The sequence below is a fragment of the Cnephaeus nilssonii genome (assembly GCF_951640355.1).
Source record: "Cnephaeus nilssonii genome assembly, chromosome: 7".
Lineage (NCBI taxonomy): Eukaryota > Metazoa > Chordata > Mammalia > Chiroptera > Vespertilionidae > Cnephaeus > Cnephaeus nilssonii.
The window spans coordinates 18,525,828-18,542,714 of record NC_137078.1 but is presented as its reverse complement, the minus strand read 5'-3'; positions in this window follow the sequence as shown (position 1 = coordinate 18,542,714).

Below are 16,887 nucleotides of genomic sequence, written 5' to 3'. Positions count from 1 at the left end.
TATTATTGTTATTATTGATTTAGATGTCCATACCTGTTTCCGCCCATCAGAGTGTGAACTCTGAGTGTTCGCTTTGAGGATATTTCATGCATGCTTTTGAATCTTCCTAACAGAATGTACTACAGACTCAAACACCAGGAGGACGAAGAGGTCCATTCAGGGAGAAGGGAAAAATCATTCAGAGACTGAGGTTGCAAAACTGTTTACTATGTTAAAAAGTGCATCAAGTCTGTGGGGGAAAGCAGAGACTGGTTATTCCTCCAAGAGGAAAATGCTTTTTTCTCTTCCTGCCAAACAGAACAGAAAGTATCTTGGAATAGTTGAAATAACAACCCCAAATTTTCTTCCCCTGTGTCAGAAGCAAACAAACAAAAATAATTACCTCCTGCCACAGTCAAGGAAAATTTACTCTTTAACAGCCTGACAAAATGTCACTGAATTACATCCATCCCTTGGTATCTCGAACAAAATCCTGGGTCCCCAAAGAAACACACTAGGCTATTTCACATTCAGTGTGTATAAGAAAAGTACAAAATTCAGGACAAAAACAAAAAACAAGAAAAGCACCAAAACCTCCAGAACTTGACAGGAAAGAGAAGTCATCTGAGGCTGTTTGATTTCGGAATAAAAATGCTGTTGCTCAAAGTCTTGTTCATTCCATTGGGCTCTACCCAATAATAGCAAGTTTTTTCACTCACCACACGATTCTGTCTGCCAATCACTCTGCTAGCAGTTTGTGGAAGACTGACAGTTAACACAGCAAGTTTTCAAGTAATGAAATTTTTTAATAATAGGAATGGACACACAAAAAGACATGTGTGCACAGTGTGCCTATAATTGATATAAGGAGATTTAAGATATATATGTCATTACTTTTAAAATACAAGTCTGAGACAGGGTCATCTCTATTCCTACCCCATGAGTAGGAGAAATAGGTTTCAAAAGTTGATTGAGAGTGAAGGGCATCTTAGAAGTGCTGACTGGGAAGAGATGGTCATCCATTTCTATGCAGAAAGGAGGAAATGAGAAAGCATTGACCAAATGAAACGTCAAGTCCTAATTAGAGGAGAAGCACTGAGTCTGCTGAGGAAATATTTCATTTCACATTTAAAAGGTTACATTGTTAATGGATCTTGGAATAAGAGTACGTGTTATAGCATCAAAGGTGTCTTTCCTTTGGCATCAGGCTGGGCCAGGAGGCAAACACTTGAAGGCTAAGGTTAAAAGGTTGCTTATAGGGTTTGAGAAGGCTTCTGAGGGAGGTAGAAAATATATGGGTGAGCCCAAAAATGTTTCACTCTAGGAATGCATAGCACTACATCTGGATAATATTGCTTGGATTTTGTTCCAAATAATTCCACATCTTAACATTGGTTTTTCTGTATTTTAAGGTGGTCATATATGATGAGTTAACTGAGCTTCAGTCCCCTCATGTAAAATGAGGTAATAACAACTCCCTATTTGAGTTACTGTGAGAATCATATTAAATTAAATTATAGACTCTAAATTTAGACTCATTAATTTGGAGTATCTTGCTTGAAGATTTTTAATAATTCCTTGATAGAAACATTTGGAACCTACTTTGTCTTTGGACACTTATCCTGGAAATATTTTAAATAGAAAACATTGCTTTCATTGTTGATCATATTCATTAACAGCAAATAGGCTTGGATCTTTGGGAAGAAATATGTGAAAAAATAAGGTCTTTTGACTTTCAGGATTGTAAATGAAGTTTAATGTTCAGATTATGTCAGTTTACCATCCTAACAGAATTAGAAGTTAAAGGCATATTTTTCTTTCATATCTATATATATAAAGAGCCAGTTTCTGTAACATCCAAAAAGACCGAAGGCTCGACCAAATGCCAGGCTGCTCGACTGAATACAGGCTCAGGTGGGTTTGGACTGGCAAGAGGGCTGAACTGCTGACCTCTTGGAGAGAGAGAGAGAGAGAGTGGCAGGGCTGATCACCAGCTGCCGTGGCTAGTGGCGAGGCCTGGATAGAGAACCAGGGTCTGATCTGCAGCCCCCATGGCAGTCAGTGCTGGGTCAGTGCTTTGGAAGTCAGTCCTGCAGTCAGTGCTGGGTCGCCATGGTGACCCAGCACTGACTGCTGTGGCTGTGGGTGCTGTGACCCAGCACTGACTGCTGAGGGGGCTGCGGATCAGCCCTGCTTCTCTGATCAGGCCCGGAGATAGGCCCAGAGAGGCTGACTGGCATAGAAAATGACCAATCAGAACTAAATCTGGATGAACTACGAGGAGCCAATGGATGCCCAGGAGGCAGAGCTTTTGATGCTGACTGGCATAGAAACCGACCAATCAGAACCTAATCTGGGTGAACTGCGAAGGCAGAACCTAAGGTGGAGGCTGAGGGGGCGTTTTAAGGGCAACAGCTGTTTGGTGTAAGGTATAAGAAAGTGGTTCAATTTTTTAATGACCAGTTTGGCAGTATAGTGCATATCGCTGGCTATCAGTCCAGATATAGGGATTATGTATTTCTGTCTCCCAAGAGCATCTCCTCCTGATGCACTGGGGGAGGGGGGGTGTCCCTCAGCCCAGCCTGCACCCTCTCCAATCTGGGAACCCTTGGGGGATGTCTGACTGCTGGTTTAGGCCCAATCCCACAGGGATCGGTCCTAAACAAACACTCGGACATCCCTCTCGCAATCTGAGACTGCTGGCTCCCAACCGCTCACCTGCCTGCCTGCCTGATTGCCCCCTAACCACTCCCCTGCCAGCCTGATAGACACCTAACTCCTCCCCTTCTGGCCCGATTGCCCCCAATTGCCCACCCCTGCCGGCCTGATCGCCCCCAACTGCCCTCCCCTGCTGACCTGGTCACCCCTAACTGCCCTCCCCTCAGGCCTGGTCACCCCCAACTGCCCTCCCCTGCCCACCCGGTTGCCCCCAAGTACCCTCCCCTGCCGACCCGGTCTCCCCCAACTACCCTCTCCTGCCAGCCTGGTCACCCTCAACTGCCCTCCCCTGCAGGCCTGGTCCCCCCCCTACTGCCTGCCCCTTCAGGCCTGGTCCCCCCAAACTGCCCTTCCCTGCAGGACTGGTGCCCCCCAACTGCCCTCCCCTGCCTCCTTGTCACCCCTAACTGCCCTCCCCTGCAGGCCTGGTCACCCCCAACTGCCCTCCCCTGCCAGCCTGGTCACCCCTAACTGCCTCTCCTGCAGGCCTGGTCCACCCCCCCAACTCCCCTCCCACCCCTGAAGGCCTGGTTGCCCCCAACTGCCTTCCCCTGCCAGCCTGGTTGCCCCTAACTGCCCTCCCCTGCTGGCCTGATCACCCACAACTACCTTCCCCTACAGGCCATCTGTGGCAGCCATCTTTGACCACATGGGGCGGCCATCTTTGACCACATGGGTATGGCCATCTTCTGCGAGGGTGTGAGGGTCAATTTGCATATTACCTCTTTATTATATAGGATGCTGAAGGGTATTCTTTAAGAAGAGTAAGAAGACGAAAAAGGTAAAGATAAAAATTATGAACAACCAAGTGGAACTAATACATATCTATCAACAAGTGAATCTAAAAATCAAATGAATAAAAACTTTGATGAACAGAATGAACTGTTGAATGTAATAGAATCAGGGGCATGGAAATGGAGCATACTGACAATTCTCAGGGTGAAGGGTGTGTGTGTGGGGGGTGCAGGAATAGATTAGACAAAGATCTTATATGCATGTATGCAGTTCCTATGGACGTGGACAGTGGGGTGGCAAGGGCCTGCAGTGGGTGGGAAAAAAGAGGGACATCTGTAATAATCTGAACAATAAAGATAAAAAAAAAAAGATGAGGGAAATAAAGGCAAAAATAAATGAATGGTATAACTAAAAAGTTTCTGTACAGCAAAATAAATCACCAACAAAACAAAAAAGCAACATGCCAAATGGCAAAAGACATTGGTAACAACAGCTCTGACAAAGGGTTAATATCCAAAACATATAAAGAACTCACACAACTCAATACTAAATAAATAAACAATCTAATCAAAAAATGAGCAAAAGACCTGACCAGACACCTCTCCCAAGAAGACATACAAACAGCCAACAGATATATGAACAGATGCTCAATTTCATTAGTTCTTAGGGAAATGCAAATTAAAACTACAATGAGATACCACCTTACACCCATTAGAATGGCTATTATCAAGTAATAACAAGTGTTGGAGAGGTTGTGGAGAAAAAGGAATCCTCATTCACTCTGCTGGGATTGTAAACTGGTACAGCCACTATGGAAAACAGTTTGGAGGCTCCTCAAAAAATTTAATAATAAAGTTACCATGTGACCCATTAACCCCTCTCCTGGATATCTAACCCCAAAATTTGAAAACATTTATTCATTAAGATATATGTACTTCTATGTTCATTGCAGCATTACTCATGATGGCCAAGACATAGAAACAAATGAAGTGTCCTTTGATAGATGATTGGATAAAGCAAAAGGCTTTTAGATAAATTGATAAACACTGTAGAAAGAATCTCCTTGAGTACCAGAAATGAAGAGGAAATCTAAAAGCAGACAGGGAATGGATAAACTGGGGCTGTGGCTGCTTGGGAGAGGGCAGAAGAGATTATCAATCTTGTTGATATAAAGTTTTAGATTTCAATGAGCAGTGAAAAGGTAAGGCTTGGGGCTCATTAGGTATAGAGTACTGAAAGAAAATCTGCATACATCTAGGATACTCAAGCCTAGTCTGAAAGGGAGACTATGATAAAAATATCTACTCACCAATAGAGGGAAATAAAAAGAACTTTTTATTTTTCTATCTAGACTCTGCTTGAAAGTGTCTATCTCCTAATAATATGCATTAGAATTTCTGTAATGGAAAAATATAGTAGTTGAAAAAAAAAATTAAAGCTATGGTATACAGATTAGACCCTCTGAACAGAGAACTAATGAACTGGAGGCCAGATCAGAGGAAATTTCCTTGACTCCACTAGGAGAGAAGGAAACGTGATTAAAAAAGACACATAAAAGAAGGTATAAAATAAATGTTATAAAATTTCAAGAAGCAGAGAATATGGAGAATAAGGGCATAAGCATTTCTTAAGAGATGATAGCTAATAATTTTTTAGACTCATCAGAAAACACAAATTTTCAAATCAAGGGAGCAGAAATTCTGAGCAGAATAAAATAAAATCAATCCACATCTGGACACATTGTAGTGAAACTGCAGATACCCACTGAAGACAATTGAAAAAATATACTAAAAATTCAGGGAGAAAATTGATTTTAAAAAAATCTCATTCAAGAGTTGGGATAGGGGTGTTCCAAATGCATTGAAACATTTTTGCTAAGAATATTGTATTAGTTTCTTAAAGCTGCCATAACAAAGTACTACAAATTTGGTGGCTTAAAGCAACAAAATTTATTGTTTCATAGTTCTGGAGGCCAGAAGTCTGAAATCACGGTGTTGGCAGGGCCCTATTCTGAAGGTGCTAGGGAAAGAACCATCTGTGTTTCTTTCTGGGCTTCTGCTTTGTAGATAAGTCACTTCAGTTCCTCATCTTCTCGTGTCATTTTCTCTGTGTGTCTTCATGTCATCTTTTCCCAGTGTGTGTTTGTCCCTGTATCTAAATTTTCCCTTTTTGTAAAGACACTAGTCATTTGGATTTAAGGTCCATCCTAATGACCTCATTTTAACTTGATTAAATCTGTAGAGATCCTATTTTTGTATTTTTTGTTATTTCTCACCCAAGGATATTTTTTCCATTGTTTTTTTTTTTTTTTTTTTTTTTTTTTTTTTTTTTTTTAGAGTGGAAGGGAGGGAGAGAGAAATAGGAAGAGAGAGAGAACCAAAGATGTGAGAGAGACACATCGATTTGTTGCCTCCTTGCATGTGTCCCAACCAGGCCGAGGATTGAGCCTGAAACCCAGGTTTGTGCCCTTGACCTGAATTGAATCTGTGACCCTTCATGCATGGGCCGACACTCTAACCATTGAGCAACACGGGCTAGGGCTGGAGATTCTATTTTTCAAACCAGATCATATTCTGAGGTATTGGGGTTTAGGATTTAAATATATCTTCTTTTGGGGGACACAGTTCAACCCATAACAAATATACCCTTTATAGAAACTTGCTGAAAGAACAAACAAAGGATATCTTTCAAAAAAAGGGAAGAACAGAAGAACTAATGGCATATTATTCTTTTGAAATTTTTATGTTTGAAATGTTTTATAATTTTAAAGGGAATATTAAATAGAAGTATGTCTTTTCTATTAAATTTTAAATAAATATTAGACAATTAAGAACATTTGAATAGCAAAAGAAATAATAAATGATAATATAATTTCATAATTAAATGATTATTTTTCAACTAATTAATTCAATAAAAACTCAAAGTTAAATCATGGGTTGAGGCTAAATCCTCTATACTTTCACATGACATGTACAACAAAATTTGGAAATCACTAATTTATGTTTCTAATTGTAAACCATCTTGTTTACAATTAGAAATACAGAACGTTGTAGCAAACATTACTACAGGAAAGCATTAAATTAAGAAAATCTATAATAATAAAAGTGTAATATGCTAATTAGAATGGATAGTTGAAGGACCTCCTGGATATCCTTCCAGACAACCTTCTGGATGAAGCTTGTGCTGTGAGGGCCTAGGCAAGCTGCCGTGGCTGTGAGGGCCAAGCCCCTACACATGAATTTCGTGCATCGGGCCTCTAATCTATATACAGGCAGTCCTTGGGTTATGTCAGACTCGACTTACGTTGTTTTGTGGTTATATCACCATCTCCCATCCTACCTAATAATAGAGTAATATGCAAATTGACCGCACCTTTGCTATGCCTAAGCCACGCCCACCAGCCAAGCCACACCCACCAGCCAATCAGGAGCAAATATGCAAATAAACCCAACCAAGATGGCTACAGCCACCTAGAGCGGGAGGGAGGTTTGGGTTTTCGTGGTAACAAAAGAAGCCATCCTGTTGCCGGCCTAAGCCTTCACTCAAGGCTACAAAGTTTCAATTATAGAAGGTGAATTAACTCCAACAGAAATCGCTGTTGGCAGCAGAACGAGCAGCAGGCTTGGCTTTGCTCCAGGCTACAAAGTTTCAATTGTAGAAGGTAAATAAATTCCAGATACCAGGGCCTCCTCTTGGGTCGCCAGGGGGCGTGGCCGGCCTGCAAACCACCACAGGCCCCTCGCTCAGGCTGCCCCACGCCCCAAGGGAACCCCCATCCTTCAGGGCAAACCAGTCAGCCCCCACCCATGCACCAGGCCTCTATCCTATCTAATAAAAGAGTAATATGCAGATTGACCATCACTGCAACACACAATATAGCTGCCCCCATGTGGTCAAAGATCCTGCCCCCATGTGGACACAAGATGGCCACCACAAGATGGCCAGCAAGAGAGGGCAGTTGGGAGGCACCAGGCCTGCAAGGGAGGGCAGTTGGAGGCGATCAACCCTGCAGGGGAGGGCAGTTAGGGGTGACCAGGCCAGCAGAGGAGGGAAGTTGGGGGCAAACAGGTTGGCTGGGGAGCAGTTAGGCATCAATCAGGCTGGCAGCGGAGTGGTTAGGGGGTGATCAGGCTGGTAGGCAGAAGTGGTTAGGGGCAATCAGGAAGGCAGGCAGGTGATCAGTTAGGGGCAATCAGGAAGTCAGGAAGGTGATCAGCAGTCCTGGATTGTGAGAGGGATGTCCAACTGCCCGTTTAGGCCCGATCTGGCCTAAACGGGCAGTTGGACATCCCTCGAGCGGTCCCAGATTGGAGAGGGTGCAGGCTGGGCTGAGGGACACGCCCCCCCTCTGTGCATGAATTTCGTGCACCAGTCCTCTAATTTATTTATAAAAAATAAAGTTCCATCATTTCGACGTATATACATATGTGCTTTATGTTTTTCATTATTTATTTACCACAAGTAAAGGTCAGAAATTGTTATCTTTCTTTTAAATTTTTTTTACTGTTTCACTTCATTACTGCTGTATATGTGCTCCATGTGAGTGATGTAGGTGCTTATCTAGGTGGGTTCTGACTTATGATGAAAATCGTGTTACATCGCGCTTTAGGAACGGATCTCCGATGTAACCCGAGGACCTACTGTATATAAAAAGCCCGTGATCATAACCTCGTAATGACCGGAACGACTGGTCGCTATGATGCCCACTGTGGCCAGTGAACCGCCGATCGGGGGGCGGGGCCAACGGCCAACATTCCGCGGACCCTCCCCCTAGCTGGTCCTAGCCCTGATCATCCCCTCCACTATGGGGCAGTGCTGGCCAGCCAACCTCCTGCAGTGCCTCCCACCAGCCGGCCCCACCCATGATGGACCCCCACCATCCCGATCGGCCCACAGCCCCTCCCCCCAGCCAACTCTACCCTTGAATGGCCCCCCCACTCCGATCAGGGGCAGGGCCAGCCGGCCAATTACCCAAGGTCCCTCCCCCAGACCGCTGACCCCCGATCAGTCCCCCCTCCCCATTTGGGGGCAAGGCTGGCTGGCCCACCACCCACAGGCCCTCCCCATGGCCGGCCCCACCCCCAATCAGCCCACCCACCTCATCAGGGGCAGGGCCTGCTGGCCAATCACTGGCGGACCCTCCCCACAGCCAACCTGGCCGTGATCGGACCCCAATCAGGGCAGACCTGCTGCCCAACTTGCCACTGTCTCCTCCTCCCGACAGGCCCAGCCCTGATCCACCAATTGGGGCAGGGCCAGCCGGACCCCACCCGTGCATGAATTCATGCACTGGGCCTCTAGTATTATTGTAAGAAAACTACACAGATCCTTTGAAAGTTTGGTGAAAGATTTTACCCTTTTTTCAGCTATTGTTGGTTTCTAGTACATTAGTATAAATAACTAAAGATGGACTGTTTAGAACTTCTAGAAGAGTGAGAGAGAAAATGTATTAAAGTATTTTTTTAAACATAAAATCATAAATTAAGAATTGCGATGATTATTGTCTTATAATTGTCTTGCATGATCATGATTTTTGGGTGACATTTTAAAATACCATTATTGAACTTTGGCAATGATATTTGATAGAACTGCTATTTATAATTCTCCTTTTTATTGGGTGCAGAAATTAGCCAACTTAAAAAAAAGACACAAATAATAGGTTAAAGAAGAAAACACATCAAAATTCAAATACAGAACATTGATTAATGCATTTTTTTAAATTCTGAAAGGCCATGTATTCCAGTTGGGCCAGTCCTTAGGCCAGTGATGGCGAACCTATGACACGCGTGTCAACCCTGACACGCATAACCATTTCTGATGACATGCAGCTGCTGAGGCGGCCGCATGCCGAGGATGAAACATTTGCTGCTCCTGAGGATGAAACATTTGCGAATAGAGTCTTGGAGTTAGTCTTCTAACTCCAAGACTCTATTCGCAAATGTTTCATCCTCCCCTATTAGACACTCTGTGCCGGAGGTCTGTAGGCCAAAACAACAGAAGTCCGGCACAGAGCGTCTAGTTCTGGGACTTCCGGTTAAGCCGGGATCTTTGCCCTCACTTCCGCCGGCAGAGCAGGGGGCAGCGGAACGCAGCGGGGGACGCATCTCTGGGGGCCCTGCCATTACCAGTAACCAAATAACAGTTAACCACAGCAACCATTTCTACTGTTCTGGGGTGTCATGGATTTCTAATCCATCATTACTGAGATAAGTGAGGGGGAGGCTGGGAGAGGCAAGGGTTTGTGGCGTGCTATGGGTGCCGTTTCCCGCCATTAGAAATAGCGGCAGCCATTTTAATTCACATAAGGAACACCATCTTGCTCCATAGTGCAGACTCCATTTCACCACTATTACTGTTGTGCATCCTTATTAACCCCTATTTCTGCTTATTAACCCTGCCCTTTCCTAAAAGACAGTTATATGCACCATTTTGTGGTTAGTTAGGCTAGTTAACCCCTAATTGCCTGCAGGCCTAACAAGCTATCTATAATTCTATCTTCTGTCACTACCCCCCTGATGGAGAACCGAAAAAACAAAAAAAAACTAAGGTTAAGTAAAGGAAGTGGTAGTAGCAGTGGCTGACCCTTTCAAGAGACATGGACCGAGATGTATGGCTTTATAGAAAAAAATGGCAGATCATTTTGCGTTCTATGTACTGAAACGGTAGTAAGCAGAACGTGGAATATAAATAGACATTTTGAAACTAATCATTCCCAGCTCTTGGAAAAAAGTGAGGATGAAAGGAAGGAATACATTTCCAGGCAGCTACACCTTTATAAGAGCCAATCTAATTCCATCCTTAAATTTATAAAAGGCTCTACAAATTTAACATCTGCAAGTTTGAGCATTGCTCACTCTATAGCTCAGCATGGAAAAGCGCTCAGTGAGGGAGAATTTATTAAAGAAACTCTCCTAAGATGTGCACCAGTTCTATTTCACGATATGTAGAATAAAGATGCAATTATTAAGAGAATATCTGAGTTACCACTCAGTAGAAATATCATAAAAGACCGAATAATGAGACTGAACACAAACGTACAACATCAATTAAAGAGAGACATAAGGAAGTGTAAATATTTTTCGATCTCTCTTGATGAAACTACTGATGTCACATCACATGCTCAGTTGGCCATTATTGGTAGATATTCTGATGGTCTCACAATGAGAGAAGAGTTGATAAAGTTAGTATCAGTGTCAACAAGTAAATCAGGAAGCGAAATATGTAAGGTTATTATACAAACATTTCGTGACCTAAGCATTGATATCTCTAAAGTTGTGTCAGTGACAACAGATGGGGCACCAAATATGGTGGGGAAAAAAGTCGGATTTGTCAAATTGTTTACAGAAGCTATTGGACATCCGATTGTGCCTTTTCATTGTATTATCCATCAGGAGGCTTTATGTGCCAAGGCAGGATTCACCGACTTAAACGACTTAATGTCAGTTGTTACAAAAATAGTTAATTTAATAGCTGCTCACCTCCTTCACAAGCAAGAATTTTTGGCACTTTTACTGGAGGTTGATTCCACCTACAGTGGACTGCTGATGTACAATAATGTAAGATGGCTGAGCCGAGGCAAAGTTCTTGAGCGCTTTGTGGAGTGCTTTGAAGAAATTAAGGTATTTCTTGATGAAAAGGATCTGGGAAACTTTCCTCAGCTTAATGATGATAAGTGGGTCAACACCCTGATGTTTTTTACAGATCTCTCTGTTCATATTAATGAACTGAACTTAAAGTTACAAGGTTTTGGCAAAAGTATTGACGTTATGTTTGGATACATAAAAGCTTTTGAAAGTAAAGTTAAAATTTTCAAGCGAGATGTAGAAACTAAGACTTATAAGTATTTTCCTCGAGTAACAAAGTATTTTGAGAAGGCCAGTGCAGCTGTACAAAATGAAATGGAACTCTTGCATATGAAGTACCAGCATGTTTTAGACTCGTTACTTGACCAGTTTAGTGATAGATTTAGTCAATTTAGAAGTCTAGAACAGACCATGAAAATAATTAAGTATCCTGATGTAGTAGTCTACAGTAGTTTGGAATTAAATGGTTTCCAATGGATGCAAATTGATGATTTGAAGATGCAACTTGCAGAATTTCAAGACAGTATCTGGGCTCAGGTGTTTGTCGACTTGAGGTCAAAGCTTGAGAATCTGGGAAGGTGCCGCTTGGAGAATCAAGAGGAGTGCCACTATGAACAGGAAATTTGGAGTGCCTGGAACTGACTACCAGACACTTTTAGCACCCTGAAAAATATAGCAATGGCTTTACTCACAATTTTTCCCTCTACATACTTTTGTGAGGCCTTATTCTCAGCGTTAAATAATATCAAAACCAACAAAAGAAACAGATTGACAGATGAAGTTAGTAGCGCTTGCTTGGGCCTGAAATGTACAAAATACCAACCTTCAATTGAAGATTTAGCCAATGAAATTCAGCAACAAAAAAGTCACTAATAGGCAGGTTAGTTAAAGAATTCCCCCTCCCCCTCACTTATCTTAGTTCACGGCACCCCACACAAGCTAAATAATATCAAGACCAACAAAAGAAACCGACTGACGGATGAACAAAGAAGTCACTAAGCAGGTAAGTTAAATATTTAGTTTTTGGTTTATTAAATACAATTATATATAACAATTATACATTTATATTATTTAAACTATAAATATCGCGAAATAATGTTTTTTCCTCAAAGTGACACACTACCTGAGTTATGCTCAGTTTTTTGGCAAAGTTTGGCACACCAAGCTCAAAAGGTTGCCCATCGCTGCCTTAGGCAGACATAACAACCCTCTGTGTGCAGCAGGTAACCCATGTTGACTCCAAATTTGCTGACATTACAGGGTTATTATTTCTGGAAGGATATAACATTCTGGAACAATTTCTCTAATAATTCCATTGAGGCTATGGTTTCCTTCAGTTTAGGCTTAGATATCTTATTTTTCATATTACCCTATGGCACAAAGAAACTAAAACTATCTTGGATTGAGTGTCCATGTCATAAAAAAAAATCACTTAATTTTGATGTTACTTAACTCCATTTTATTTGATAAGTACATTTGTTTTTTTGATCACATGTCACTGTGTGAATGAAAAACATTTTTGAAGACTGATTTAAAGGCAAAAAATGATTTATCTTATACTAAATTGTGGCAATCTTGAGGATTCCTTTAATCTTCTCTTTACTTATTTGTGACTGAATAAGGTTTTTTCCTTTGTATAAGGGAAATAAACTTTTAATTACTAATAACATCTTTTATAAGTACTATCATAGGAAGTTTCCTTATGTAGCCTTGAATATAAAGAATAAATACTGGAGGCCGAAAGGTGGTAAAATGGTGGAAAAGTGTGCACTCTTCACCTTGATTTAAGTTCTGGTTCAAAACCTAATTAGTTATGTTAAGTGAAATAAGTCAGTCAATGAAAGAAAAATACCACATGATCTCACTCATTTATGGATAATAAAGAACATTATAAACTTGAACAAAAAGATAGATACAGAGACAGTAAAGCATCAAACAGACTGTCAAATTACAGGGGGAAGGTTAGGGAGAGGTGGAGGAGATAAGAGATCAATCAAAGGACTTGTATGCATGCATATAAGCATAACCAATGGATGCAAAACTCTGGGGAGTGAGGGCATATATGGGAGTGGGGTGGGGGGGGCAATGGTAAGATATGTACACATATAATACCTTAATAAAAAAATTGGAAAAAAAACTAATTAGTAAAGTGACTTAGAGCAGCTATGCAATCTCCTTTTGCCTCTGTTATCTCAATCATAAAATAGTCACCACAAGAATCCTCCTCATTGATCTTATTATGTTACCACCAGCAGGGCAGTGGTCCAGAGTAAATGTTACAGTGCTATGCAGTTTCCCACATTTTTCAAGGAGTAAAATATTTTAAAATTAAGAACAAACCAGATATAAAAAATAAGCAATAAACAAAACCAAATACATGCCTTAAATTAGTTTTGGTTAACTAAAATATATTGTTACTATTTCTGTTTGTAACATGCCCATAATTATATTGTTTTAAAGGAAAAAATGAGCAATCATGAGAAGTATTAATATATATCTTCCTACTTGAAGTTTTTCTTTTCTAAAACCAGTAGGTGTTTTTATTTTTTATTTTTTTAATATTCTTATTAATTTCAGAGAGGAACAGAGAGGGAAAGAGAGAGAAACATCAATGATGAGAGAGAATCATTCATTGGCTGCCTCCTGCATGCCCTCACTGGGGAGCAAGCCCGCAACCTAGGCATATGCCCTGACCAGGAATCGAACCATGACCACTTGGTTCATAGTTCGACACTCAACCACTGAGCCATGCTGGCCAGACAAACCAGCAAATGTTTTCAGACTAAAGTAGAGTTTGCTGCTTTTACCAATATTATGACACTGAGCCTCAAAAGAAATGTGTGAGATGGACATTCATATTTTCCTATCACAGATGAGTAACTGAATTTTGGAGAAATAATTCAGGCCACCCATGATCATATAGCTTATTAGGGAAAGTCTGGAAGTAAAACCTCTGCTTATAATTCTTTTCTAACTTTCTAACTCCAAAGAGGATTTCCTTCTAATCCCAGAAGCATCACCAACGTCCCCATAGTCATCATCAACTAAAAGGAACTTTCCATCACATCTCTTTACCATTTCCCTTTTCAAACCATTTTGATGATTCTCAGTTGTTCTTCGGGTAAAACAAACTCCTTTCTCTGGACTCAAAGACATTCGTAATGTAGCCTCAGTCTCTTTCCCCAGTCTCTACCCTCATCAGACAGAGCCAACCTCCCTCCACATACCCAACCCTCTCAGCTCAAGCTGTACCCAAGCTCGGAATATCCTACAAGTTCTGGCATGCCATCAGGCATTTGTCCCCATGTTAACTCTTACCTATCATTCAAATTCCAAAGCCAGTCAGTTTTATATTCATTTATTAGTTCCAACAAGATTTCAGGTGTTTGAGGGCAGAGGCCATACCATATGTATTGATGTGTTATTCAGAGCAAAAATCACTTATTATCTACTAGAGGCCCGGTGCACGAAATTCGTGCACGGGGGTCCCTCAGCCCAACCTGCACCCTCTACAATCCAGGAGCTCTCAGAGGATATCCTACTGATGGCTTAGGCCCACTCCCCATGGTTCTCTGCTCTCTTCAGGGCCTGGAGGTTTCCCTGCAGCCATGGAGATGAAGCCCCCATGCCCTGCTGTCGCTCTCTGCCTGCTGCCGCCATGTGCCATGTGAAGGAAGCCCCAATGCCCTGCAGTGTGCTCTGTCTGCCGGGCCTGGGGGCTTCCCAGACATGGACACACTAAGGAAGCCCCCATGCCCTGTTGTCCGGGCCCTGTCTACCGGGCCTGGGGGTGTTTCCACCGCCACTGCCCACTAAGGAAGCCCCCAAGCCCTGCTGTCTGGGCTCTGTCTGCCATGTCTGGGGACTTCCTTGCCACTGCCCCACTAAGGAAGCCACTATGCCCGGCTTTGCAGGGCCTGGCGGCTTCCCGGCTGCCAAGATCAGGAAGCCACCATGCCCTGCTCTGGTGGCACTGGACTCTTCCAGATAGCCTCTGCGACCAACGGGAAGGCGCCAGGCCCCGCTCCTCTGCTGGCTCAGTGTGCGCGGGGTGGCGGGGCCCAGCGGCTTCCCGATTGCCGTGGAAACCAACAGGAAGGCGCCAGGCCCCGCTCCTCGGCCGGCTCCGTGTGCGCGGGGCCCGGCAGCTTCCTGATCGCCGCGGAGACCAATGGGAAGGCGCCAGGCCCCGCTCCTCGGCCGGTTCCGTGTGCGCAGGGCGGCGGGGACCGGCGGCTTCCCGATCGCCGCGGAGACTAACGGGAAGGCACCAGACCCCGCTCCTAGGCCGGCTCCATGTGCGCGGGGCAGTGGGGCCGGAGGCTTCCCGATCACCGCGGAGACCAACGGGAAGGCGCCAGGCCCCACTCCTCTGCCGACTCCATGTGTGTGGGGCCCGGTGGCTTCCCGCTGCCGCAGCACTAAGGAAGCAACCATGCCCTGCTCTCAGTGCTCTGTTTGCTGGTGGGACAGGCCAGACACTCCAGCAGCGGGGCTGAGGGGACTGGGCACCGCCATCTTGTGGGTATGGGGGCCGCCATTTTTGTTGCGGAGTGATGCCTAACTTGCATATTACTCTATTATTAGATAGGATAGGCACTCAACAGGTGCTTCTGGAATAAAACGGAGAATGAAATGTGAAACTCTAGCTATAGAGGTGCAATAAATGTCATGTAAATTTAGTTTGCCAAAAGTGAGTAGAAGGAAGCATTAAGACAATCTTAAGACTCAAATCTTGGTATCATTAGTTTCTAAAATAGAAATAGATCTGATTGAGCAGAAACAAATCAATTCAGAGAAAGAGATATTATTTTAATATTATTCATAAATGAGAAACCCTTCACTGGTAATGAGAAACAAAATGAATATCGATATTTTATGGTTTTACAACTTCATGCTTTAGTCTCTTCTCTTTGATCTACGAAAACAATATTTTAGGTATGCATTTTATAAACAGAAAAGTGAGTTCATAAATGTACTTCCTTGAGGCATGAGCAAACTCAACAAAGTTCATTCTCAAGTGGAAAAGTGGAGGAAAGCCCTCTGGGTGTTTCCTCGAAGATTTCCAGACTTAGGCATATGTAGGGACCTTGGGAAATGCACCTTTTTGAAGTTAATTTTGACCTTGATTATTTTAAATACCAAGCAAAAATATCCCCAGATGATTTTTTTTAAATATATATTTCTAAGTGAAAATAGCTGTATTGGTCTTTCTGATGATATAAGAAAACTACTGACTTTCCTCTTATTAGTCATTGCCATCTAACTGAGCTGGTTAAATTATTGATCCACTATGCAAATGAGAAGTAAGTTTAATCAATAAATGAATAAGAACTTCAGACTTAAGAAAAATACTTGCAATAGAACAATAAAAAAATATGAAAACTTGGCAAGTAGTTCTTAAATTTATATTATCTTGCTTGAGTTATTAGAAATTGTTCTTGTTTAGTGTTAATTCAGATAGAAGTTGCTGGGTTAGTCAAAGTTTACACTAAATTGTGGCAAAATAGATTAATTTCATTTGTATTATATGATATATAGTGCATATTGTTGTTCATTAAGTTACCAATAACCTATTGTGGTAGATTAAAGATGGCCATATATTCTTTGCTGCTCCTCCCATGAAAGAATGAAGTATAATGTTTTCTCCCCTTGAATCTGAGGGGGGAGGAGTCTGTGAAAACTTGACCAATAGAATACAATGGAAATAATGCTGTTACAGTTTCTGGGTGTAAGTGCAGGCTTTAAAAGACTGGCAGCTTCATATCTTGTTTTATTGGAAGTGTTGCCCCTATTAGAGCTGTGAGTTGCCATGTAAAAAAAATCCAGCTACCTTGCTGGAGAGACCAGAATGTGAGGCCCTGTGACTGTA